This window comes from Oncorhynchus kisutch, linkage group LG3 (genome assembly GCF_002021735.2).
Source record: "Oncorhynchus kisutch isolate 150728-3 linkage group LG3, Okis_V2, whole genome shotgun sequence".
NCBI classification, from domain to species: Eukaryota; Metazoa; Chordata; class Actinopteri; order Salmoniformes; family Salmonidae; genus Oncorhynchus; species Oncorhynchus kisutch.
In genome coordinates this window covers 6,315,170-6,340,169 of record NC_034176.2, presented here as the reverse complement: position 1 = coordinate 6,340,169, position 25,000 = coordinate 6,315,170, and the positions used below count along the sequence as shown (strand labels likewise).

General features: G+C 45.2%; 1 long non-coding RNA gene across 1 annotated transcript in view; it reads left to right on the top strand.

Moving 5' to 3' along the window:
• Positions 1 to 9,152, top strand: part of LOC116361224 (uncharacterized) — a 104,527-nt gene extending 95,375 nt beyond the window's left edge. The window contains exon 3 of the long non-coding RNA XR_004207409.1: positions 9,051 to 9,152. This is a non-coding gene — a long non-coding RNA (uncharacterized LOC116361224). The remainder of the gene's footprint in view (positions 1 to 9,050) is intronic.
• The last annotated feature ends 15,848 nt before the right edge of the window (positions 9,153 to 25,000 follow it).

Below are 25,000 nucleotides of genomic sequence, written 5' to 3'. Positions count from 1 at the left end.
TGACAGACTGCTCTGTGACAGACTGCTGTTTGACAGGCTGCTGTGTGACAGACTGCTGTTTGACAGACTGCTGTTTGACAGACTGCTCTGTGACAGACTGCTCTGTGACAGACTGCTGTTTGACATACTGTTGTTTGACAGACTGCTGTTTGACAGACTTGTTTGACAGACTGCTGTTTGACAGACTGCTGTTTGACAGACTGCTCTGTGACAGACTGCTGTTTGACAGACTGTTGTTTGATAGACTGCTGTTTGACAGACTGCTCTGTGACAGACTGCTCTATGACAGACTGCTGTTTGACAGACTGCTCTGTGACAGACTGCTGTGGACAGACTGTTGTTTGACAGACTGCTGTTGGACAGACTGCTGTTTGACAGACTGCTGTTTGACAGACTTCTGTTTGATAGACTGCTCTGTGACAGACTGCTGTTTGACAGACTGTTGTTTGACAGACTGCTCTGTGACAGACTGCTTTATGACAGACTGCTGTTTGACAGACTGCTCTGTGACAGACTGCTGTTTGACAGACTGTTGTTTGACAGACTGCTGTTTTACAGACTGCTGTTTGACAGACTGCTCTGTGACAGACTGCTCTGTGACAGACTGCTGTTTGACAGACTGCTGTTTGACATACTGTTGTTTGATAGACTGCTGTTTGACAGACTGCTCTGTGACAGACTGCTCTATGACAGACTGCTGTTTGATAGACTGCTCTGTGACAGACTGCTGTTGGACAGACTGTTGTTTGACAGACTGCTCTGTGACAGACTGCTGTTGGACAGACTGCTGATTGACAGACTGTTGTTTGACAGACTGCTCTGTGACAGACTGCTCTGTGACAGACTGCTGTTTGACAGGCTGCTGTGTGACAGACTGCTGTTTGACAGATTGCTGTTTGACAGACTGCTCTGTGACAGACTGCTCTGTGACAGATGCTGTTTGACATACTGTTGTTTGACAGACTGCTGTTTGACAGACTGCTGTTTGACAGACTTGTTTGACAGACTGCTGTTTGACAGACTGCTTTTTGACAGACTGCTCTGTGACAGACTGCTGTTTGACAGACTGTTGTTTGACAGACTGCTGTTTGATAGACTGCTGTTTGACAGACTGCTCTGTGACAGACTGCTCTGTGACAGACTGCTGTTTGACAGACTGTTGTTTGACAGACTGCTGTTTGACAGACTGCTCTGTGACAGACTGCTCTATGACAGACTGCTGTTTGACAGACTGCTCTGTGACAGACTGCTGTGGACAGACTGTTGTTTGACAGACTGCTGTTGGACAGACTGCTGTTTGACAGACTGCTGTTTGACAGACTTCTGTTTGATAGACTGCTCTGTGACAGACTGCTGTTTGACAGACTGTTGTTTGACAGACTGCTCTGTGACAGACTGCTTTATGACAGACTGCTGTTTGACAGACTGCTCTGTGACAGACTGCTGTTTGACAGACTGTTGTTTGACAGACTGCTGTTTTACAGACTGCTGTTTGACAGACTGCACTGTGACAGACTGCTCTGTGACAGACTGCTGTTTGACAGACTGCTGTTTGACAGACTGTTGTTTGACAGACTGTTGTTTGACAGACTGCTGTTTGACAGACTGCTCTGTGACAGACTGCTCTATGACAGACTGCTGTTTGACAGACTGCTCTGTGACAGACTGCTGTTGGACAGACTGTTGTTTGACAGCCTGCTCTGTGACAGACTGCTGTTGGACAGACTGCTGATTGACAGACTGTTGTTTGACAGACTGCTCTGTGACAGACTTCTCTGTGACAGACTGCTGTTTGACAGGCTGCTGTGTGACAGACTGCTGTTTGACAGATTGCTGTTTGACAGACTGCTCTGTGACAGACTGCTCTGTGACAGACTGCTGTTTGACATACTGTTGTTTGACAGACTGCTGTTTGACAGACTGCTGTTTGACAGACTTGTTTGACAGACTGCTGTTTGACAGACTGCTTTTTGACAGACTGCTCTGTGACAGACTGCTGTTTGATAGACTGTTGTTTGACAGACTGCTGTTTGATAGACTGCTATTTGACAGACTGCTCTGTGACAGACTGCTCTGTGACAGACTGCTGTTTGACAGACTGTTGTTTGACAGACTGCTGTTTGACAGACTGCTCTGTGACAGACTGCTCTATGACAGACTGCTGTTTGACAGACTGCTCTGTGACAGACTGCTGTTGGACAGACTGTTGTTTGACAGACTGCTGTTGGACAGACTGCTGTTTGACAGACTGCTGTTTGACAGACTTCTGTTTGATAGACTGCTCTGTCACAGACTGCTGTTTGACAGACTGTTGTTTGACAGACTGCTCTGTGACAGACTGCTTTATGACAGACCGCTGTTTGACAGACTGCTGTTTGACAGACTGCTCTGTGAAAGACTGCTGTTTGACATACTGTTGTTTGACAGACTGCTGTTTGACAGACTGCTGTTTGACAGACTGCTCTGTGACAGACTGCTCTGTGACAGACTGCTGTTTGACAGACTGCTGTTTGACAGACTGTTGTTTGACAGACTGCTGTTTGACAGACTGCTCTGTGACAGACTGCTCTATGACAGACTGCTGTTTGACAGACTGCTCTGTGACAGACTGCTGTTGGACAGACTGTTTGACAGACTGCTGTTGGACAGACTGCTGTTTGACAGACTGCTGTTTGACAGACTGCTCTGTGACAGACTGCTCTATGACAGACTGCTGTTTGACAGACTGCTCTGTGACAGACTGCTGTTGGACAGACTGATGTTTGACAGACTGTTGTTTGACAGACTGCTCTGTGACAGACTGCTGTTGGACAGACTGCTGTTTGACAGACTGCTCTGTGACAGACTGCTCTGTGACAGACTGCTGTTTGACAGGCTGCTGTGTGACAAACTCTATTACCGTACAAGCACCTTCCCTCTGCAATGAAAAAACAAAACACAAAAACAGCGTCCTCCATATTGCTCTATCTCTTCCTATGTCCTGTAGATTGGATGTCACATATCCAGACGTATTGCTTCCTTCGACCCAGAAAGAGATGCGCTACATTCCTCACACATCAAGGAGCAGAGGGCAGGACAGGGATGTGTGTGTGTGTGTGTGTGATAGAACAGGGATATGTGTGTGTGTGTGTGTGATAGAACAGGGATATGTGTGTGTGTGTGTGTGATAGAACAGGGATATGTGTGTGTGTGTGTATGTGATAGAACAGGGATATGTGTGTGTGTGTGTATGTGATAGAACAGGGATATGTGTGTGTGTGTGTATGTGATAGAACAGGGATATATGTGTGTGTGTGTGTGTGTGTGTGTGTGTGTGTGTGTGTGTGTGTGTGTGATAGAACAGGGATATGTGTGTGTGTGTGTATGTGTGATAGAACAGGGATATGTGTGTGTGTGTGTGTATGTGATAGAACAGGGATATGTGTGTGTGTGTGTATGTGATAGAACAGGGATATATGTGTGTGTGTGTGTGTGTGTGTGTGTGTGTGATAGAACAGGGATGTGTGTGTGTGTATGTGTATGTGATAGAACAGGGATATGTGTGTGTGTGTGTGTATGTGATAGAACAGGGATATGTGTGTGTGTGTGTGTGTGTGTGTGCGTGTGTGTGTGTGTGTGTGTATGTGACAGAACAGGGATATGTGTGTGTGTGATAGAACAGGGATATGTGTGTGTGTGTGTGTGTATGTGACAGAACAGGGATATGTGTGTGTGTGATAGAACAGGGATATGTGTGTGTGTGTGTATGTGACAGAACAGGGATATGTGTGTGTGTGATAGAACAGGGATATGTGTGTGTGTGTGTGTGTGTGTGTGTGTGTGTGACAGAACAGCGATATGTGTGTGTGTGTGTGTGTATGTGACAGAACATGGATGTGTGTGTGTGTGATAGAACAGGGATATGTGTGTGTGTGTGTGTGTGTGTGTGTGTGTGTGTGTATGTGACAGAACAGGGATATGTGTGTGTGTGATAGAACAGGGATATGTGTGTGTGTGATAGAACAGGGATATGTGTGTGTGTGTGTGTGTGTGTGTGTGTGTGTGTGTGTGTGTGTGTGTGTGTGTGTGTGTGTGTGTGACAGAACAGCGATATGTGTGTGTGTGTGTGTGTGTATGTGACAGAACAGGGATGTGTGTGTGTGTGATCGAACAGGGAAATGTGTGTGTGTGTGTGTGTGTGTGTGTGTGTGTGATAGAACAGGGATATGTGTGTGTGTGTGTGTGTGTATGTGACAGAACAGGGATATATGTGTGTGTGATAGAACAGGGATATGTGTGTGTGTGTGTGTGTGTGTGTGTGTGTGTGTGTGTGTGTGTGTGTGTGTGTGTGTGTGTGTGTGTGGTGTGTGTGTGTGTGTGTGTGTGTGTGACAGAACAGCGATATGTGTGTGTGTGTGTATGTGACAGAACAGGGATGTGTGTGTGTGTGTGTGTGTGTGTGTGTGTGTGTGTGTGTGTGTGTGTGTGTGTGTGTATGTGATAGAACAGGGATATGTGTGTGTGTGTGTGTGACAGAACAGGGATATGTGTGTGTGTCTGTGACAGAACAGGGATATGTGTGTGTGTGTGTGTGTGTGACAGAACAGGGATATGTGTGTGTGTGTGTGTGTGTGTGTGTGTGTGTGTGTGTGTGTGTGTGTGTGTGTGTGTGTGTGTGTGTGTGTGTGTGTGTGTGTGTGTGTGTGTGTGTGTGTGTGTGTGTGTCTGTGTATGTGACAGAACAGGGATATGTGTGTGTATGTGACAGAACAGGGATATGTGTGTGTGTGTGTGTGTGTGTATGTGACAGAACAGGGACATGTGTTTGTGTGTGTATGTGATAGAACAGGGATATGTGTGTTTGTGTGTGTATGTGATAGAACAGGGATATGTGTGTTTGTGTGTGTATGTGATAGAACAGGGATATGTGTGTCACATACACACATATCCATACACACATCTGAAATAAGTTGTTAGTAACTGAGACCAAAGGACTGACAGTAAGATGCCTATTTCCAGTGACTCTTCTGAAGGTGACATGCTGCAACATGCCTCTGTTATCACCAGTCATCACCTCTTCAGCCCCCCCCCCCCCCCCCCCCCCCCACACACACACACTTAGACTGAGGGGAGAGGGTGTCTGGTAGACTGGTTAGTGTCTGGTAGACTGGTTAGTGTCTGGTAGACTGGTCAGTGTCTGGTAGACTGGTTAGTGTCTGGTAGACTGGTTAGTGTCTGGTAGACTGGTCAGTGTCTGGTAGACTGGATAGTGTCAGGTAGACTGGTTAGTGTCTGGTAGACTGAGAGGAGAGGGTGTCTGGTAGACTGGTTAGTGTCTGGTAGACTGGTTAGTGTCTGGTAGACTGGTTTGTGTCTGGTAGACTGGTCAGTGTCTGGTAGACTGGTTAGTGTCAGGTAGACTGGTTAGTGTCTGGTAGACTGGTTAGTGTCTGGTAGACTGGTTAGTGTCTGGTAGACTGCGGGGAGAGGGTGTCTGGTAGCCTGGTTAGTGTCTGGCAGCCTGGTTAGTGTCTGGTAGACTGAGAGGAGAGGGTGTCTGGTAGACTGGTTAGTGTCTGGTAGACTGGTTAGTGTCTGGTAGACTGGTTTGTGTCTGGTAGACTGGTCAGTGTCTGGTAGACTGGTTAGTGTCAGGTAGACTGGTTAGTGTCTGGTAGACTGGTTTGTGTCTGGTACACAGGGTAGTGTCTGGTAGACTGGTCAGTGTCTGGTAGACTGGTTAGTGTCTGGTAGACTGGTTAGTGTCTGGTAGACTGGTTAGTGTCTGGTAGACTGAGGGGAGAGGGTGTCTGGTAGACTGGTTAGTGTCAGGTAGACTGGTCAGTGTCTGGTAGACTGGTCAGTGTCTGGTAGACTGGATAGTGTCTGGTAGACTGGTTAGTGTCTGGTAGACTGGTTAGTGTCTGGTAGACTGCGGGAAGAGGGTGTCTGGTAGCCTGGTTAGTGTCTGGCAGCCTGGTTAGTGTCTGGTAGACTGAGAGGAGAGGGTGTCTGGTAGACTGGTTAGTGTCTGGTAGACTGGTTAGTGTCTGGTAGACTGGTTTGTGTCTGGTAGACTGGTCAGTGTCTGGTAGACTGGTTAGTGTCAGGTAGACTGGTTAGTGTCTGGTAGACTGGTTTGTGTCTGGTACACTGGGTAGTGTCTGGTAGACTGGTCAGTGTCCGGTAGACTGGTTAGTGTCTGGTAGACTGGGTAGTGTCTGGTAGACTGGTTAGTGTCTGGTAGACTGAGGGGAGAGGGTGTCTGGTAGACTGGTTAGTGTCAGGTAGACTGGTCAGTGTCTGGTAGACTGGTCAGTGTCTGGTAGACTGGTTAGTGTCTGGTAGACTGGTTAGTGTCAGGTAGACTGGTCAGTGTCTGGTATACTGGTTAGTGTCTGGTAGACTGGTCAGTGTCTGGTAGACTGGTTAGTGTCTGGTAGACTGGTTTGTGTCAGGTAGACTGGTCAGTGTCTGGTAGACTGCTTAGTGTCTGGTAGACTGGTTAGTGTCAGGTAGACTGGTCAGTGTCTGGTAGACTGGTTAGTGTCAGGTAGACTGGTCAGTGTCTTGTAGACATGTTAGTGTCAGGTAGACTGGTTGGTAGAGAGGCTATAACAGTAGAGAGACTATATACAGTAGAGAGGCTATAACAGTAGAGAGGCTATATACAGTAGAGAGGCTATATACAGTAGAGAGACTATATACAGTAGAGAGGCTATATACAGTAGAGAGGCTATATACAGTAGAGAGACTATAACAGTAGAGAGGTTATATACAGTAGAGAGGTTATATACAGTAGAGAGACTATATTCAGTAGAGAGACTATATTCAGTAGAGAGGCTATATACAGTAGAGAGGCTATATACAGTAGAGAGGTTATATACAGTAGAGAGGTTATATACAGTAGAGAGACTATATTCAGTAGAGAGACTATATACAGTAGAGAGACTATATACAGTAGAGGGGCTATAACAGTAGAGAGGCTATATACAGTAGAGAGGTTATATACAGTAGAGAGGCTATATACAGTAGTGAGGCTATATTCAGTAGAGAGGTTATATACAGTTGAGAGGTTATATACAGTAGAGAGGCTATATACAGTAGAGAGGTTATATACAGTAGAGAGGCTATAACAATAGAGACGCTATATACAGTAGAGAGGCTATATACAGTAGAGAGGCTATATACAGTAGAGAGGCTATATACAGTAGAGAGGTTATATACAGTAGAGAGGCTATATACAGTAGAGAGGTTATTTACAGTAGAGAGGTTATATACAGTAGAGGTTATAACAGTAGAGAGGTTATATACAGTAGAGAGACTATATACAGTAGAGCGGCTATATACAGTAGAGAGGTTATATACAGTAGAGAGGTTATATACAGTAGAGGTTATAACAGTAGAGAGGTTATATACAGTAGAGAGGCTATAACAGTAGAGAGGCTATATACAGTAGAGAGGCTATATACAGTAGAGCGGCTATATACAGTAGAGAGGTTATAACAGTAGAGAGGCTATATACAGTAGAGAGGCTATATACAGTAGAGAGGTTATAACAGTAGAGAGGCTATATACAGTAGAGAGGCTATATACAGTAGAGAGGCTATATACAGTAGAGAGGTTATATACAGTAGAGAGGTTATAACAGTAGAGCGGCTATATACAGTAGAGAGGCTATATACAGTAGAGAGGTTATATACAGTAGAGAGGTTATAACAGTAGAGAGGCTATATACAGTAGAGAGGCTATATACAGTAGAGAGGTTATAACAGTAGAGAGGCTATATACAGTAGAGAGGCTATATACAGTAGAGAGACTATATACAGTAGAGAGGCTATATACAGTAGAGAGGCTATATACAGTAGAGAGGCTATAACAGTAGAGAGGCTATATACAGTAGAGAGGCTATATACAGTAGAGAGGCTATATACAGTAGAGAGGCTATAAACAGTAGAGAGGCTATATACAGTAGAGAGGCTATATACAGTAGAGAGGCTATATACGTAGAGAGGCTATAACAGTAGAGAGGCTATATACAGTAGAGAGGCTCTATACAGTAGAGAGGTTATAACAGTAGAGAGGCTATATACAGTAGAGAGGTTATATACAGTAGAGAGGCTATATACAGTAGAGAGGCTATATACAGTAGAGAGGTTATATACAGTAGAGAGGTTATAACAGTAGAGAGGCTATATACAGTAGAGAGGCTATATACAGTAGAGAGGTTATAACAGTAGAGAGGCTATATACAGTAGAGAGGCTATATACAGTAGAGAGACTATATACAGTAGAGAGGCTATATACAGTAGAGAGGCTATATACAGTAGAGAGGCTATAACAGTAGAGAGGCTATATACAGTAGAGAGGCTATATACAGTAGAGAGGCTATATACAGTAGAGAGGCTATATACAGTAGAGAGGCTATATACAGTAGAGAGGTTATATACAGTAGAGAGGTTATATACAGTAGATAGACTATATTCAGTAGGGAGGCTATATACAGTAGAGAGGCTATATACAGTAGAGAGGCTATATACAGTAGAGAGGTTATATACAGTAGGGAGGCTATATACAGTAGAGCGGCTCTATACAGTAGAGAGGCTATATACAGTAGAGAGGCTACATGTAACAGGGTTCCTCAGCCTCTTTAGTTTCAAACAACATTTATCTGTACTATCTCAGGACTCTTATGGCTGTCGATAATACACATACCAGAGTGAGTGTGTTTCTCTCTGTTGGACTAAGACAAAGAGACAAAGAAGAGTCTGACAGCACATGTGTGTACGGTACATTAGTAGCCTGTTTCAATCACTGTTACATGCAAATAGAAAAAACTGACAGGAGGGCCAAAGGAAAGATTTGCATTGTTTTATATTGTGACGTATATGATACAAATGAGCCGTATAATTCAACCCAAGACCTGCTGTTTATTTAACTAACTGCTACTGTATGTGTTTATGAACAGTCTCGCTTGGAATAGTGGCTTTTACGCAGGAAATGACTCAAATATGACTTTCCCTTCTCTGTTGGACCTTGAAGTCGGGAACGTTTGTTATTTGTGTCCGCAGAACAACACCTCGTGGAGACCAGACTCCTGTCAGGAGTGTCAATGCTTCAGCGACATCACCGTCTGTCAACTTGCGACCTGCCTCAACCCACACTGTGACTATCAGAGGGTAAGATAACAGAGGGAGGGAGGGAGGGTGGGAGGGAGGGGAAGGATAGATGAATGAATGAGGGAGGGAGGGAGGGAGGGAGGGAGGGAGGGAGGGAGGGAAGGAAGGAAGGAGGGAAGGAAGGAAGGAAGGGAGGGAGGGAGGGAGGGAGGGAGGGAGGGAGGGAGGGAGGGAGGGAGGGAGGGAAGGAAGGAAGGAAGGAAGGAAGGAAGGAAGGAAGGAAGGAAGGAAGGAAGGAAGGAAGGAAGGAAGGAAGGAAGGAAGGAAGGAAGGAAGGAAGGAAGGAAGGAAGGAGAGATGGAGAGATGGATATATGGATGGATGAGGGAGGGAGGGACGAATCGATGGTTGGAGGGATGGATGACTGACTGAATGAACTAATAAATGAATGAAGTAATAATTAACAAAGGAATTAAGTAATTAATTAAGTATTAATTAAGTAATTAATTCACAAAGTAATTAAGTAATTAATTCACAAAGAATTCATCAACAAATTAATTCCCCTCTCCTCCTCCCCCCCCCCTCCTTCTTCCCCTTTCAGTTATCTTGTTCTGATGAGTAATCGAGACATCAAGACATCAACACTGTTAGGGTATCCCGTCCAACCAACCTCCCTCTCCCTGAGCTATCCCATCCAAACCTCCCCACTCTCCTGAGCCATCCCATCCAACTCCCCATCTAAACCTAAGCCATCCCGTCCAACTCCCTCTCTCCTGAGCCATCCCATCCTACCCCCTCCTCTCCTGAACCATCCCATCCAATCCCCCCTTTCCCCTGAGCCATCCCATCCAAACCCCATCTAACCTGAGCCATCCCATCCAACCCCCCCCTTCTCCCCTGAACCATCCCATCCAAACCCATCTAACCTAAGCATCCATCCAACCCCCCCTCTCCCCTGAGCCATCCCATCTTCTCTTCCCTGAGACCACTATCAATGCCTAATGAATTCTGCTCCACTGACAGGCAGTCTAATACCTAAATACTAATTACTAATCTAATACTAATTACTAATCTCCTCCCCTCCATCAAGCCCAACAACCATATCTCCTCCTCTTCCGCTCCTCTCCTCCCTTTCTCCTCTCCTCCATCAAGCCCAACAAAACCATATCTCCTCCTCTCTCCGCTCCTCTCCTCCTTTCTCCTCTCCTCCATCAAGCCCAACAAACCCTATCTCCTCCTCTCTCCTCTCCTTCGAGCATCCCATTGGTTCATGCAGGTGCCGGAATGCCCACATGCATGAAGGCTCCCGGAATTGCGTGCTGCAGTTGCATACTATTACCTCATTCTCCTCGCTCCTCTCCTCCTCCTCTCTCCTCTCTTCCTCTCTCTCCTCTCCTCCTCTCCTCTTTTCTCTCTTCCACCTCCTATCCTCTCCTCCTCTCTCCTCCTCTCTCCTCTCTTCCTCCCTCTCCTATCTTCCTCTTCTCTCTCTCCTCTCCTCCTCTTTTCTTTCCTCTCTTCCTCCTCTCTCCTCTCTTCCTCCTCGCTCATCTCCCTCCTCCTCTCTTCCTCTTCTCCTCCTCTCTCCTCCTCCTCTCTCCTCCTCCTCTCCTCTCTTCCTCTTCTCCTCCTCTCTCCTCCTCCTCCTCCTCCTCTCCTCTCCTCTCTTCCTCTTCTCCTCCTCTCTCCTCTCCTCTCCTCTCTTCCTCTTCTCCTCCTCTCTCCTCTCCTCCCACCTCTCTTTTCTCCTCCATCAGGCCCACCAATCCATGTCTTCTAACAGGTCTCCTCCACAGTTCTTAATAAATATTTTAGTTTCTGAACATTAAACATGTTCCTTATGTCATTCATTTAACAGAGATAAACATTACTTATCCTTCCCTCTCTGTCTCTTTGATCTATTCCCTGTAAATAAATATACATTTTTCACTGGAGGGTTGGAATAAGAAAATAGTAAAGATTTTATCATTTATTTAACTAGGATAGTCAGTTAAGATCACATTCTTATTTATAATGATGGCTTACCGGAGAACGGCGGGTTAACTGCCTTGTTCAGGGGAAGAACGACAGATTTGACCTTGTCAGTTCCGGAATTCGAACCAGCAACCTTTTGTTTACTAGTCCAATGCTTTAAACATTCGGCTACCTAGATGGTATGGATGGGGTATTCTGTATGGATGGTGTATATGGTATAGATGGTATAGATGTATAGATTGTATAGATGTATAGATGGTATAGATGGTATAGATGGTATAGATGTTATAGATGGTATAGATGTAGAGATGGTGTAGATGGTATAGATGTTATAGATGGTATAGATGGTATAGATGTAGAGATGGTGTATATGGTATAGATGGTGTATATGGTATATATTATATATATGGTATAGATGGTATAGATGGTATAGATGGTATAGATGGTATAGATGGTATAGATGGTGTATATGGTATAGATGGTATAGATGGTATAGGTGATATAGATGGTGTAGATGGTATAGATGGTATAGATGGTGTATATGGTATAGATGGTATAGATGGTGTATATGGTATAGATGGTATATATGGTATAGATGGTATAGATGGTATAGATGGTGTATATGGTATAGATGGTATATATGGTATAGATGGTATGATTGTATAGATGGTATAGATGGTATAGATGGTATAGATGATATAGATGGTATAGATGGTATAGATGTATAGATGATATAGATGGTATAGATGGTATATATGGTATAGATGGTATAGATGGTATAGATGGTGTATATGGTATAGATGGTATAGATGGTATAGATGGTATATACAGTAGGGATGGTGTGGATGGATGGTGTGGATGCATGGTGTAGATGGATGGATGGTGTGGATGGATGGTGTGGATGGATGGTGTGGATGGATGGTGTGGATGGATGGTGTGGATGCATGGTGTGGATGGATGGTGTGATGGATGGTGTGGATGCATGGTGTGGATGAATGGTGTGGATGGATGGTGTGGATGCATGGTGTGGATGGATGGTGTGGATGCATGGTGTGGATGGATGGTGTGGATGGATGGTGTGGATGCATGGTGTGGATGGATGGTGTGGATGGATGATGGTGTGGATGGATGGATGCTGTGGATGGATGGTGTGGCATGCATGGTGTGGAGGATGGTGTGGATGCATGGTGTGGATGGATGGTGTGGATGGATGGATGGTGTGGATGGATGGATGGTGTGGAAGGATGGTGGAATGGATGGTGTGGAATGGATGGTGTGGATGCATGGTGTGGAAGGATGGTGTGGATGGATGGTGTGGATGCATGGTGTGGCAAGGATGGTGTGGATGGAATGTGTGGGATGGATGGTGTAGTATGGATGGTGTAGGTGATCTAGGGGGCATTTATCTAGGCGGGAGATTTATCTTAGGGGCAATTTATCTTAGGGGGGCGATTATCTAGGGGGCGATTTATCTAGGGGGCGATTTATCTAGGGTGAGCGATTTATCTAGGGGCGATTTATCTAGGGGCGATTTTATCTAGGGCGATTTATCTAGGGGGCGATTTATCTAGGGCGATTTATCTAGGGCCGATTTATCTAGGGCGATTTATCTCAAAATACTGTAGCTGCTGTAGGTAAGAAACCACATATCTCAGTCATAGTAAGTACAAACTTCTTCCAGTAAAGCATTAAAGTCAGTCAGAAAAGAAAAGTAAATATGGGTTTGTTTAATTGTATGGCTTCCTCTTACATTCTTGCATTATTAGACTCACTAATGCTGCATTCCCTCCGTCTCTCTCCTCAGGGAGAGCGGTTGAGGATCCCTCCAACAGTGTTGTCAGAGTGCCTGCCCTCCTCCCAGGGCTCATGTCAGCATGATGAAGCTGTTTATGGGGTCAGTCAATGACACGTAACGCTGTGGAGGACCAGAGGAAAAGCTCTGGCCGTCTCCCCTCCTCCCCCTCCTCTCCTCATACCTCCGTCCTCTTCTCTCTCTTCCCTCTCCTCTACCTCCGTTCCTCTCCTCTCTCTTCCTCTTTGTCTTCTCCTCTACCTCTGTCCCTCCTCTCTCTTCCCTCTCTTATCCTCTCCTCTACTCCGTCCCTCTCCTCTCTCTTCCTCTCTTATCCTCCTATACCTCCATCCCTCTAACTCTCTCTTCCTCTCTTATCCCTCCTATACCTCCATCCCTCTCCTCTCTCTTCCCTCTCTTGTCTTCACTCTACCTCCGTCCCTCTCTCTCTCTTCCCTCTCTATCCTCTCCTATACCTCCGTCCCTCTCCTCTCTCTTCCCTCTCTTATCCTCTCTGCCTAATGCCCAATTGTTTTCTTGTGTTAGTCTCACTTTTGCCTACTCACAGAGTTTTGTTGGCTGACAATCTTTTTTTTTAGGGTAGAACAAAGCCACCTTGGGCCAGAGGATTTATGAAGTCCATTGGTGTCGGCTTAAGGCTCAAGTGTCCTTTAACCCTTTTACAGGCTCTACTGATTGCTGAGTTTTGAGAGGATTCCTCCTGGGCCCTTTCAGGCTTAGCTAACTGATTGGGAAGGGGAGAGCAGAGGAGAGAAGTGTGAGAAAATGTAGTGGGTTGACTAACGGGCTACATGTATGTGGTATAGGGATAGAATGTTAATTTGTGTTGTTGTTCATTTGTTTAGGGTTGAGGCTATAGGGAGTTGAGATACTAGCGACTTATAGATTACAGCTAGTGGTCAAGATCACATGTTCCCTCTCTCTCTCTGTTCATGTTCTCTCTTTCTCTCTTTCTCCCCTCCTCTCCCATCCTCCNAACTCTATTACCGTACAAGCACCTTCCCTCTGCAATGAAAAACAAAACACAAAACAGCGTCCTCCATATTGCTCTATCTCTTCCTATGTCCGTAGATTGGATGTCACATATCCAGACGTATTGCTCCTTCGACCAGAAAGAGATGCGCTACATTCCTCACACATCAAGGAGCAGAGGGCAGGACAGGGATGTGTGTGTGTGTGTGTGATAGAACAGGGATATGTGTGTGTGTGTGTGTGATAGAACAGGGATATGTGTGTGTGTGGGTGTGATAGAACAGGGAGATGTGTGTGTGTGTGTATGTGATAGAACAGGGATATGTGTGTGTGTGTGTATGTGATAGAACAGGGATATGTGTGTGTGTGTGTATGTGATAGAACAGGGATATATGTGTGTTGTGTGTGTGTGTGTGTGTGTGTGTGTGTGTGTGTGTGTGTGATAGAACAGGGATATGTGTGTGTGTGTGTATGTGTGATAGAACAGGGATATGTGTGTGTGTGTGTGTATGTGATAGAACAGGGATATGTGTGTGTGTGTGTATGTGATAGAACAGGGATATATGGTGTGTGTGTGTGTGTGTGTGTGTGTGATAGAACAGGGATGTGTGTGTGTGTATGTGTATGTGATAGAACAGGATATGTGTGTGTGTGTGTGTATGTGATAGAACAGGGATATGTGTGTGTGTGTGTGTGTGTGTGTGTGCGTGTGTGTGTGTGTGTGTGTATGTGACAGAACAGGGATATGTGTGTGTGTGATAGAACAGGGATATGTGTGTGTGTGTGTGTGTATGTGACAGAACAGGGATATTGTGTGTGTGTGATAGAACAGGGATATGTGTGTGTGTGTGTATGTGACAGAACAGGATATGTGTGTGTGTGATAGAACAGGGATATGTGTGTGTGTGTGTGTGTGTGTGTGTGTGTGTGACAGAACAGCGATATGTGTGTGTGTGTGTGTGTATGTGACAGAACATGGATGTGTGTGTGTGTGATAGAACAGGGATATGTGTGGTGTGTGTGTGTGTGTGTGTGTGTGTGTGTGTATGTGACAGAACAGGGATATGTGTGTGTGTGATAGAACAGGGATATGTGTGTGTGTGATAGAACAGGGATATGTGTGTGTGTGTGTGTGTGTGTGTGTGTGTGTGTGTGTGTGTGTGTGTTGTGTGTGTGTGTGTGTGACAGAACAGCGATATGTGTGTGTGTGTGTGTGTGTATGTGACAGAACAGGGATGTGTGGTGTGTGTGATCGAACAGGGAATGTTGTGTGTGTGTGTGTGTGTGTGTGTGTGTGATAGAACAGGGATATGTGTGTGTTGTGTTGTGTGTATGTGACAGAACAGGGATATATGTGTGTGTGATAGAACAGGGATATGTGTGTGTGTGTGTGTGTGGTGTGTTGTGTGTGTGTGTGTGTGTGTGTGTGTGTGTGTGTGTGTGTGTGTGTGTGTGTGTGTGTGTGTGTGTGTGTGACAGAACAGCGATATGTGTGTGTGTGTGTATGTGACAGAACAGGGATGTGTGTGTGTGTGTGTGTGTGTGTGTGTGTGTGTGTGTGTGTGTGTGTGTGTGTGTATGTGATAGAACAGGGATATGTGTGTGTGTGTGTTGTGACAGAACAGGATATGTGTGTGTGTCTGTGACAGAACAGGGATATGTGTGTGTGTGTGTGGTGTGACAGAACAGGATATGTTGTGTGTGTGTGTGTGTGGTGTGTGTGTGTGTGTGTGTGTGTGTGTGTGTGTGTGTGTGTGTGTGTGTGTGTGTGTGTGTGTGTGTGTGTGTGTGTGTGTGTGTGTGTCTGTGTATGTGACAGAACAGGGATATGTGTGTGTATGTGACAGAACAGGGATATGTTGTGTGTGTGTGTGTGTGTATGTGACAGAACAGGGACATGTGTTTGTGTGTGTATGTGATAGAACAGGGATATGTGTGTTTGTGTGTGTATGTGATAGAACAGGGATATGTGTGTTTGTGTGTGTATGTGATAGAACAGGGATATGTGTGTCACATACACACATATCCATACACACATCTGAAATAAGTTGTTAGTAACTGAGACCAAAGGACTGACAGTAAGATGGCCTATTTCCATGACTCTTCTGAAGGTGACATGCTGCAACATCCTCTGTTATCACCAGTCATCACCTCTTCAGCCCCCCCCCCCCCCCCCCCCACACACACACACTTAGACTGAGGGGAGAGGGTGTCTGGTAGACTGGTTAGTGTCTGGTAGACTGGTTAGTGTCTGGTAGACTGGTCAGTGTCTGGTAGACTGGTTAGTGTCTGGTAGACTGGTTAGTGTCTGGTAGACTGGTCAGTGTCTGGTAGACTGGATAGTGTCAGGTAGACTGGTTAGTGTCTGGTAGACTGAGAGGAGAGGGTGTCTGTAGACTGGTTAGTGTCTGGTAGACTGGTTAGTGTCTGGTAGACTGGTTTGTGTCTGGTAGACTGGTCAGTGTCTGGTAGACTGGTTAGTGTCAGGTAGACTGGTTAGTGTCTGGTAGACTGGTTAGTGTCTGGTAGACTGGTTAGTGTCTGGTAGACTGCGGGGAGAGGGTGTCTGGTAGCCTGGTTAGTGTCTGGCAGCCTGGTTAGTGTCTGGTAGACTGAGAGGAGAGGGTGTCTGGTAGAACTGGTTAGTGTCTGGTAGACTGGTTAGTGTCTGGTAGACTGGTTTGTGTCTGGTAGACTGGTCAGTGTCTGGTAGACTGGTTAGTGTCAGGTAGACTGGTTAGTGTCTGGTAGACTGGTTTGTGTCTGGTACACAGGGTAGTGTCTGGTAGACTGGTCAGTGTCTGGTAGACTGGTTAGTGTCTGGTAGACTGGTTAGTGTCTGGTAGACTGGTTAGTGTCTGGTAGACTGAGGGGAGAGGTGTCTGGTAGACTGGTTAGTGTCAGGTAGACTGGTCAGTGTCTGGTAGACTGGTCAGTGTCTGGTAGACTGGATAGTGTCTGGTAGACTGGTTAGTGTCTGGTAGACTGGTTAGTGTCTGGTAGACTGCGGGAAGAGGGTGTCTGGTAGCCTGGTTAGTGTCTGGCAGCCTGGTTAGTGTCTGGTAGACTGAGAGGAGAGGGTGTCTGGTAGACTGGTTAGTGGTCTGGTAGACTGGTTAGTGTCTGGTAGACTGGTTTGTGTCTGGTAGACTGGTCAGTGTCTGGTAGACTGGTTAGTGTCAGGTAGACTGGTTAGTGTCTGGTAGACTGGTTTGTGTCTGGTACACTGGGTAGTGTCTGGTAGACTGGTCAGTGTCCGGTAGACTGGTTAGTGTCTGGTAGACTGGGTAGTGTCTGGTAGACTGGTTAGTGTCTGGTGACTGAGGGGAGAGGGTGTCTGGTAGACTGGTTAGTGTCAGGTAGACTGGTCAGTGTCTGGTAGACTGGTCAGTGTCTGGTAGACTGGTTAGTGTCTGGTAGACTGGTTAGTGTCAGGTAGACTGGTCAGTGTCTGGTATACTGGTTAGTGTCTGGTAGACTGGTCAGTGTCTGGTAGACTGGTTAGTGTCTGGTAGACTGGTTTGTGTCAGGTAGACTGGTCAGTGTCTGGTAGACTGCTTAGTGTCTGGTAGACTGGTTAGTGTCAGGTAGACTGGTCAGTGTCTGGTAGACTGGTTAGTGTCAGGTAGACTGGTCAGTGTCTTGTAGACATGTTAGTGTCAGGTAGACTGGTTGGTAGAGAGGCTATAACAGTAGAGAGACTATATACAGTAGAGAGGCTATAACAGTAGAGAGGCTATATACAGTAGAGAGGCTATATACAGTAGAGAGACTATATACAGTAGAGAGGCTATATAACAGTAGAGAGGCTATATACAGTAGAGAGACTATAACAGTAGAGAGGTTATATACAGTAGAGAGGTTATATACAGTAGAGAGACTATATTCAGTAGAGAGACTATATTCAGTAGAGAGGCTATATACAGTAGAGAGGCTATATATCAGTAGAGGTTATATACAGTAGAGAGGTTATATACAGTAGAGAGACTATATTCAGTAGAGAGACTATATACAGTAGAGAGACTATATACAGTAGAGGGGCTATAACAGTAGAGAGGCTATATACAGTAGAGAGGTTATATACAGTAGAGAGGCTATATACAGTAGTGAGGCTATATTCAGTAGAGAGGTTATATACAGTTGAGAGGTTATATACAGTAGAGAGGCTATATACAGTAGAGAGGTTATATACAGTAGAGAGGCTATAACAATAGAGACGCTATATACAGTAGAGAGGCTATATACAGTAGAGAGGCTATATACAGTAGAGAGGCTATATACAGTAGAGAGGTTATATACAGTAGAGAGGCTATATACAGTAGAGAGGTTATTTACAGTAGAGAGGTTATATACAGTAGAGGTTATAACAGTAGAGAGGTTATATACAGTAGAGAGACTATATACAGTAGAGCGGCTATATACAGTAGAGAGGTTATATACAGTAGAGAGGTTATATACAGTAGAGGTTATAAACAGTAGAGAGGTTATATACAGTAGAGAGGCTATAACAGTAGAGAGGCTATATACAGTAGAGAGGCTATATACAGTAGAGCGGCTATATACAGTAGAGAGGTTATAACAGTAGAGAGGCTATATACAGTAGAGAGGCTATATACAGTAGAGAGGTTATAACAGTAGAGAGGCTATATACAGTAGAGAGGCTATATACAGTAGAGAGGCTATATACAGTAGAGAGGTTATATACAGTAGAGAGGTTATAACAGTAGAGCGGCTATATACAGTAGAGAGGCTATATACAGTAGAGAGGTTATATACAGTAGAGAGGTTATACAGTAGAGAGGCTATATACAGTAGAGAGGCTATATACAGTAGAGAGGTTATAACAGTAGAGAGGCTATATACAGTAGAGAGGCTATATACAGTAGAGAGACTATATACAGTAGAGAGGCTATATACAGTAGAGAGGCTATATACAGTAGAGAGGCTATAACAGTAGAGAGGCTATATACAGTAGAGAGGCTATATACAGTAGAGAGGCTATATACAGTAGAGAGGCTATAAACAGTAGAGAGGCTATATACAGTAGAGAGGCTATATACAGTAGAGAGGCTATATACAGTAGAGAGGCTATAACAGTAGAGAGGCTATATACAGTAGAGAGGCTCTATACAGTAGAAGAGGTTATAACAGTAGAGAGGCTATATACAGTAGAGAGGTTATATACAGTAGAGAGGCTATATACAGTAGAGAGGCTATATACAGTAGAGAGGTTATATACAGTAGAGAGGTTATAACAGTAGAGAGGCTATATACAGTAGAGAGGCTATATACAGTAGAGAGGTTATAACAGTAGAGAGGCTATATACAGTAGAGAGGCTATATACAGTAGAGAGACTATATACAGTAGAGAGGCTATATACAGTAGAGAGGCTATATACAGTAGAGAGGCTATAACAGTAGAGAGGCTATATACAGTAGAGAGGCTATATACAGTAGAGAGGCTATATACAGTAGAGAGGCTATATACAGTAGAGAGGCTATATACATAGAGAGGTTATATACAGTAGAGAGGTTATATACAGTAGATAGACTATATTCAGTAGGGAGGCTATATACAGTAGAGAGGCTATATACAGTAGAGAGGCTATATACAGTAGAGAGGTTATATACAGTAGGGAGGCTATATACAGTAGAGCGGCTCTATACAGTAGAGAGGCTATATACAGTAGAGAGGCTACATGTAACAGGGTTCCTCAGGCCTCTTTAGTTTCAAACAACATTTATCTGTACTATCTCAGGACTCTTATGGCTGTCGATAATACACATACCAGAGTGAGTGTGTTTCTCTCTGTTGGACTAAGACAAAGAGACAAAGAAGAGTCTGACAGCACATGTTGTACGGTACATTAGTAGCCTGTTTCAATCACTGTTACATGCAAATAGAAAAAACTGACAGGAGGGCCAAAGGAAAGATTTGCATTGTTTTATATTGTGACGTATATGATACAAATGAGCCGTATAATTCAACCCAAGACCTGCTGTTTATTTAACTAACTGCTACTGTATGTGTTTATGAACAGTCTCGCTTGGAATAGTGGCTTTTACGCAGGAAATGACTCAAATATGACTTTCCCTTCTCTGTTGGACCTTGAAGTCGGGAACGTTTGTTATTTGTGTCCGCAGAACAACACCTCGTGGAGACCAGACTCCTGTCAGGAGTGTCAATGCTTCAGCGACATCACCGTCTGTCAACTTGCGACCTGCCTCAACCCACACTGTGACTATCAGAGGGTAAGATAACAGAGGGAGGGAGGGAGGGTGGGAGGGAGGGGAAGGATAGATGAATGAATGAGGGAGGGAGGGAGGGAGGGAGGGAGGAGGGAGGGAGGGAAGGAAGGAAGGAGGGAAGGAAGGAAGGAAGGGAGGGAGGGAGGGAGGGAGGGAGGGGAGGGAGGGAGGGAGGGAGGGAGGGAGGGAAGGAAGGAAGGAAGGAAGGAAGGAAGGAAGGAAGAAGGAAGGAAGGAAGGAAGGAAGGAAGGAAGGAAGGAAGGAAGGAAGGAAGGAAGGAAGGAAGGAAGGAAGGAAGGAGAGATGGAGAGATGGATATATGGATGGATTGAGGGAGGGAGGGACGAATCGATGGTTGGAGGGATGGATGACTGACTGAATGAACTAATAAATGAATGAAGTAATAATTAACAAAGGAATTAAGTAATTAATTAAGTAATTAATTAAGTAATTAATTCACAAAGTAATTAAGTAATTAATTCACCAAAGGAATTCATCAACAAATTAATTCCCCTCTCCTCCTCCCCCCCCCCCTCCTTCTTCCCCTTTCAGTTATCTTGTTCTGATGAAGTAATCGAGACATCAAGACATCAACACTGTTAGGGTATCCCGTCCAACCAACCTCCCCTCTCCCCTGAGCTATCCATCCAACCTCCCCACTCTCCTGAGCCATCCCATCCAACTCCCCATCTAACCTAAGCCATCCCGTCCAACTCCCCTCTCTCCTGAGCCATCCCATCCTACCCCCTCTCTCCTGAACCATCCCATCCAATCCCCCCTTTCCCCTGAGCCATCCCATCCAAACCCCATCTAACCTGAGCCATCCCATCCAACCCCCCCCTTCTCCCCTGAACCATCCCATCCAAACCCCATCTAACCTAAGCCATCCCATCCAACCCCCCCTCTCCCCTGAGCCATCCCATCTTCTCTTCCCTGAGACCACTATCAATGCCTAATGAATTCTGCTCCACTGACAGGCAGTCTAATACTAAATACTAATTACTAATCTAATACTAATTACTAATCTCCTCCCCTCCATCAAGCCCAACAACCATATCTCCTCCTCTCTCCGCTCCTCTCCTCCTTTCTCCTCTCCATCCATCAAGCCCAACAAACCATATCTCCTCCTCTCCTCCGCTCCTCTCCTCCTTTCTCCTCTCCTCCATCAAGCCCAACAAACCCTATCTCCTCCTCTCTCCTCTCCTTCGAGCATCCCATTGGTTCATGCAGGTGCCGGAATTGCCCACATGCATGAAGCTCCCGGAATTGCGTGCTGCAGTTGCATACTATTACCTCATTCTCCTCGCTCCTCTCCTCCTCCTCTCTCCTCTCTTCCTCCTCCTCCTCTCCTCCTCTCCTCTTTTCTCTCTTCCACCTCTATCCTCTCCTCCTCTCTCCTCCTCTCTCCTCTCTTCCTCCCCTCTCCTATCTTCCTCTTCTCCTCTCTCCTCTCCTCCTCTTTTCTTTCCTCTCTCCTCCGCTCTCCTCTCTTCCTCCTCGCTCATCTCCTCCTCCTCTCTTCCTCTTCTCCTCCTCTCTCCTCCTCCTCTCTCCTCCTCCTCTCCTCTCTTCCTCTTCTCCTCCTCTCTCCTCCTCCTCCTCCTCCTCTCCTCTCCTCTCTTCCTCTTCTCCTCCTCTCTCCTCTCCTCTCCTCTCTTCCTCTTCTCCTCCTCTCTCCTCTCCTCCACCTCTCTTTTCTCCTCCATCAGGCCCACCAATCCATGTCTTCTAACAGGTCTCCTCCACAGTTCTTAATAAATATTTTAGTTTCTGAACATTAAACATGTTCCTTATGTTCATTCATTTAAACAGAGATAAACATTACTTATCCTTCCCTCTCTGTCTCTTTGATCTATTCCCTGTAAATAAATATACATTTTTCACTGGAGGGTTGGGAATAAGAAAATAGTAAAGATTTTATCATTTATTTAACTAGGATAGTCAGTTAAGATCACATTCTTATTTATAATGATGGCTTACCGGAGAACGGCGGGTTAACTGCCTTGTTCAGGGGAAGAACGACAGATTTGACCTTGTCAGTTCCGGAATTCGAACCAGCAACCTTTTGTTTACTAGTCCAATGCTTTAAACATTCGGCTACCTAGATGGTATGGATGGGGTATTCTGTATGGATGGTGTATATGGTATAGATGGTATAGATGTATAGATTGTATAGATGTATAGATGGTATAGATGGTATAGATGGTATAGATGTTATAGATGGTATAGATGTAGAGATGGTGTAGATGTATAGATGTTATAGATGGTATAGATGGTATAGATGTAGAGATGGTGTATATGGTATAGATGGTGTATATGGTATATATTATATATATGGTATAGATGGTATAGATGGTATAGATGGTATAGATGGTATAGATGGTATAGATGGTGTATATGGTATAGATGGTATAGATGGTATAGGTGATATAGATGGTGTAGATGGTATAGATGGTATAGATGGTGTATATGGTATAGATGGTATAGATGGTGTATATGGTATAGATGGTATATATGGTATAGATGGTATAGATGGTATAGATGGTGGATATGGTATAGATGGTATATATGGTATAGATGGTATAGATTGTATAGATGGTATAGATGGTTATAGATGTATAGATGATATAGATGGTATAGATGGTATAGATGGTATAGATGATATAGATGGTATAGATGGTATATATGGTATAGATGGTATAGATGGTATAGATGGTGTAATATGGTAATAGATGGTATAGATGTATAGATGGTATATACAGTAGGGATGGTGTGGAATGGATGGTGTGGATGCATGGTGTAGATGGATTGGATGGTGTGGATGGATGGTGTGGATGGATGGTGTGGATGGATGGTGTGGATGGATGGTGTGGATGCATGGTGTGGATGGATGGTGTGGGATGGATGGTGGTGGATGCATGGTGTGGATGAATGGTGTGGATGGATGGTGTGGATGCATGGTGTGGATGGATGGTGTGGATGCATGGTGTGGGATGATGGTGTGGGATGGATGTGTGGATGCATGGTGTGGATGGATGGTGTGGATGGATGGATGGTGTGGATGGATGGATGCTGTGGATGGATGGTGTGGATGCATGGTGTGGAAGGATGGTGTGGATGCATGGTGTGGATGGATGGTGGTGGATGGATGGATGGTGTGGATGGATGGATGGTGTGGAAGGATGGTGTGGAAGGATGGTGTGGATGGATGGTGTGGATGCATGGTGTGGAAGGATGGTGTGGATGGATGGTGTGGATGCATGGTGTGGAAGGATGGTGTGGATGGATGGTGTGGATGGATGGTGTAGATGGATGGTGTAGGTGATCTAGGGGCGATTTATCTAGGGGAGATTTATCTAGGGGCAATTTATCTAGGGGGGCGATTTATCTAGGGGGCGATTTATCTAGGGGGCGATTTATCTAGGGGCGATTTATCTAGGGGGCGATTTATCTAGGGGCGATTTATCTAGGGGCGATTTATCTAGGGGGCGATTTATCTAGGGGGCGATTATATCTAGGGGCGATTTATCTAGGGCCGATTTATCTAGGGCGATTTATCTCAAAATACTGTAGCTGCTGTAGGTAAGAAACCACATATCTCAGTCATAGTAAGTACAACTTCTTCCAGTAAAGCATTAAAGTCAGTCAGAAAAGAAAAGTAAATATGGGTTTGTTTTAATGTAATGGCTTCCTCTTACATTCTTGCATTATTAGACTCACTAATGCTGCATTCCCTCCGTCTCTCTCCTCAGGGAGAGCGGTTGAGGATCCCTCCCAACCAGTGTTGTCCAGAGTGCCTGCCCTCCTCCCAGGGCTCATGTCAGCATGATGAAGCTGTTTATGGGGTCAGTCAATGACACGTAACGCTGTGGAGGACCAGAGGAAAAGCCTCTGGCCGTCTCCCCTCCTCCCCCTCCTCTCCTCTACCTCCGTCCCTCTTCTCTCTCTCTTCCCTCTCCTCTACCTCCGTTCCTCTCCTCTCTCTTCCCTCTCTTGTCTTCTCCTCTACCTCTGTCCCCTCCTCTCTCTTCCCTCTCTTATCCTCTCCTCTACCTCCGTCCCTCTCCTCTCTCTTCCCTCTCTTATCCTCTCCTATACCTCCATCCCTCTACTCTCTCTTCCCTCTCTTATCCTCTCCTATACCTCCATCCCTCTCCTCTCTCTTCCCTCTCTTGTCTTCACCTCTACCTCCGTCCCTCTCCTCTCTCTTCCCTCTCTTATCCTCTCCTATACCCTCCGTCCCTCTCCTCTCTCTTCCCTCTCTTATCCTCTCTGCCTAATGCCCAATTGTTTTCTTGTTAGTCTCCACTTTTGCCTACTCACAGAGTTGTTGGCTGACATCTTTTTTTAGGTAGAACAAGCCACCTTGGCCAGAGTTTATGATTCCATTGGTGTCGCTTAAGGCTCAAGTGTCTTTAACACTTTTACAAGGCTCTACTGATTGCTGAGTTTGAGAGGATCCTCCTGGGCCCTTTCAAGGCTTAGCTAACTGAGTTGGTGAAGGGGAGAGCAGAGGAGAGAAGTGTGAGAAAATGTAGTGGGTTGACTAACGGGCTACATGTATGTGGTATAAGGATAGAATGTTAATTTGTGTTGTTGTTCATTTGTTTAGGGTTGAGGCTATAGGGAGTTGAGATACTAGCGACTTATAGATTACAGCTAGTGGTCAAGATCACATGTTCCCTCTCTCTCTCTGTTCATGTTCTCTCTTTCTCTCTTTCTCCCCTCCTCTCCCATCCTCCCATCTCTTCTCTTCTCTTCTCTTCTCTCTTCTCTTCTCTTCTCTTCTCTTCTCTTCTCTTCTCTTCTCTTCTCTTCTCTTCTCTTCTCTTCTCTTCTCTTCTCTTCTCTTCTCTTCTCTTCTCTTTCTCTTCTCTTCTCTTCTCTTCTCTTC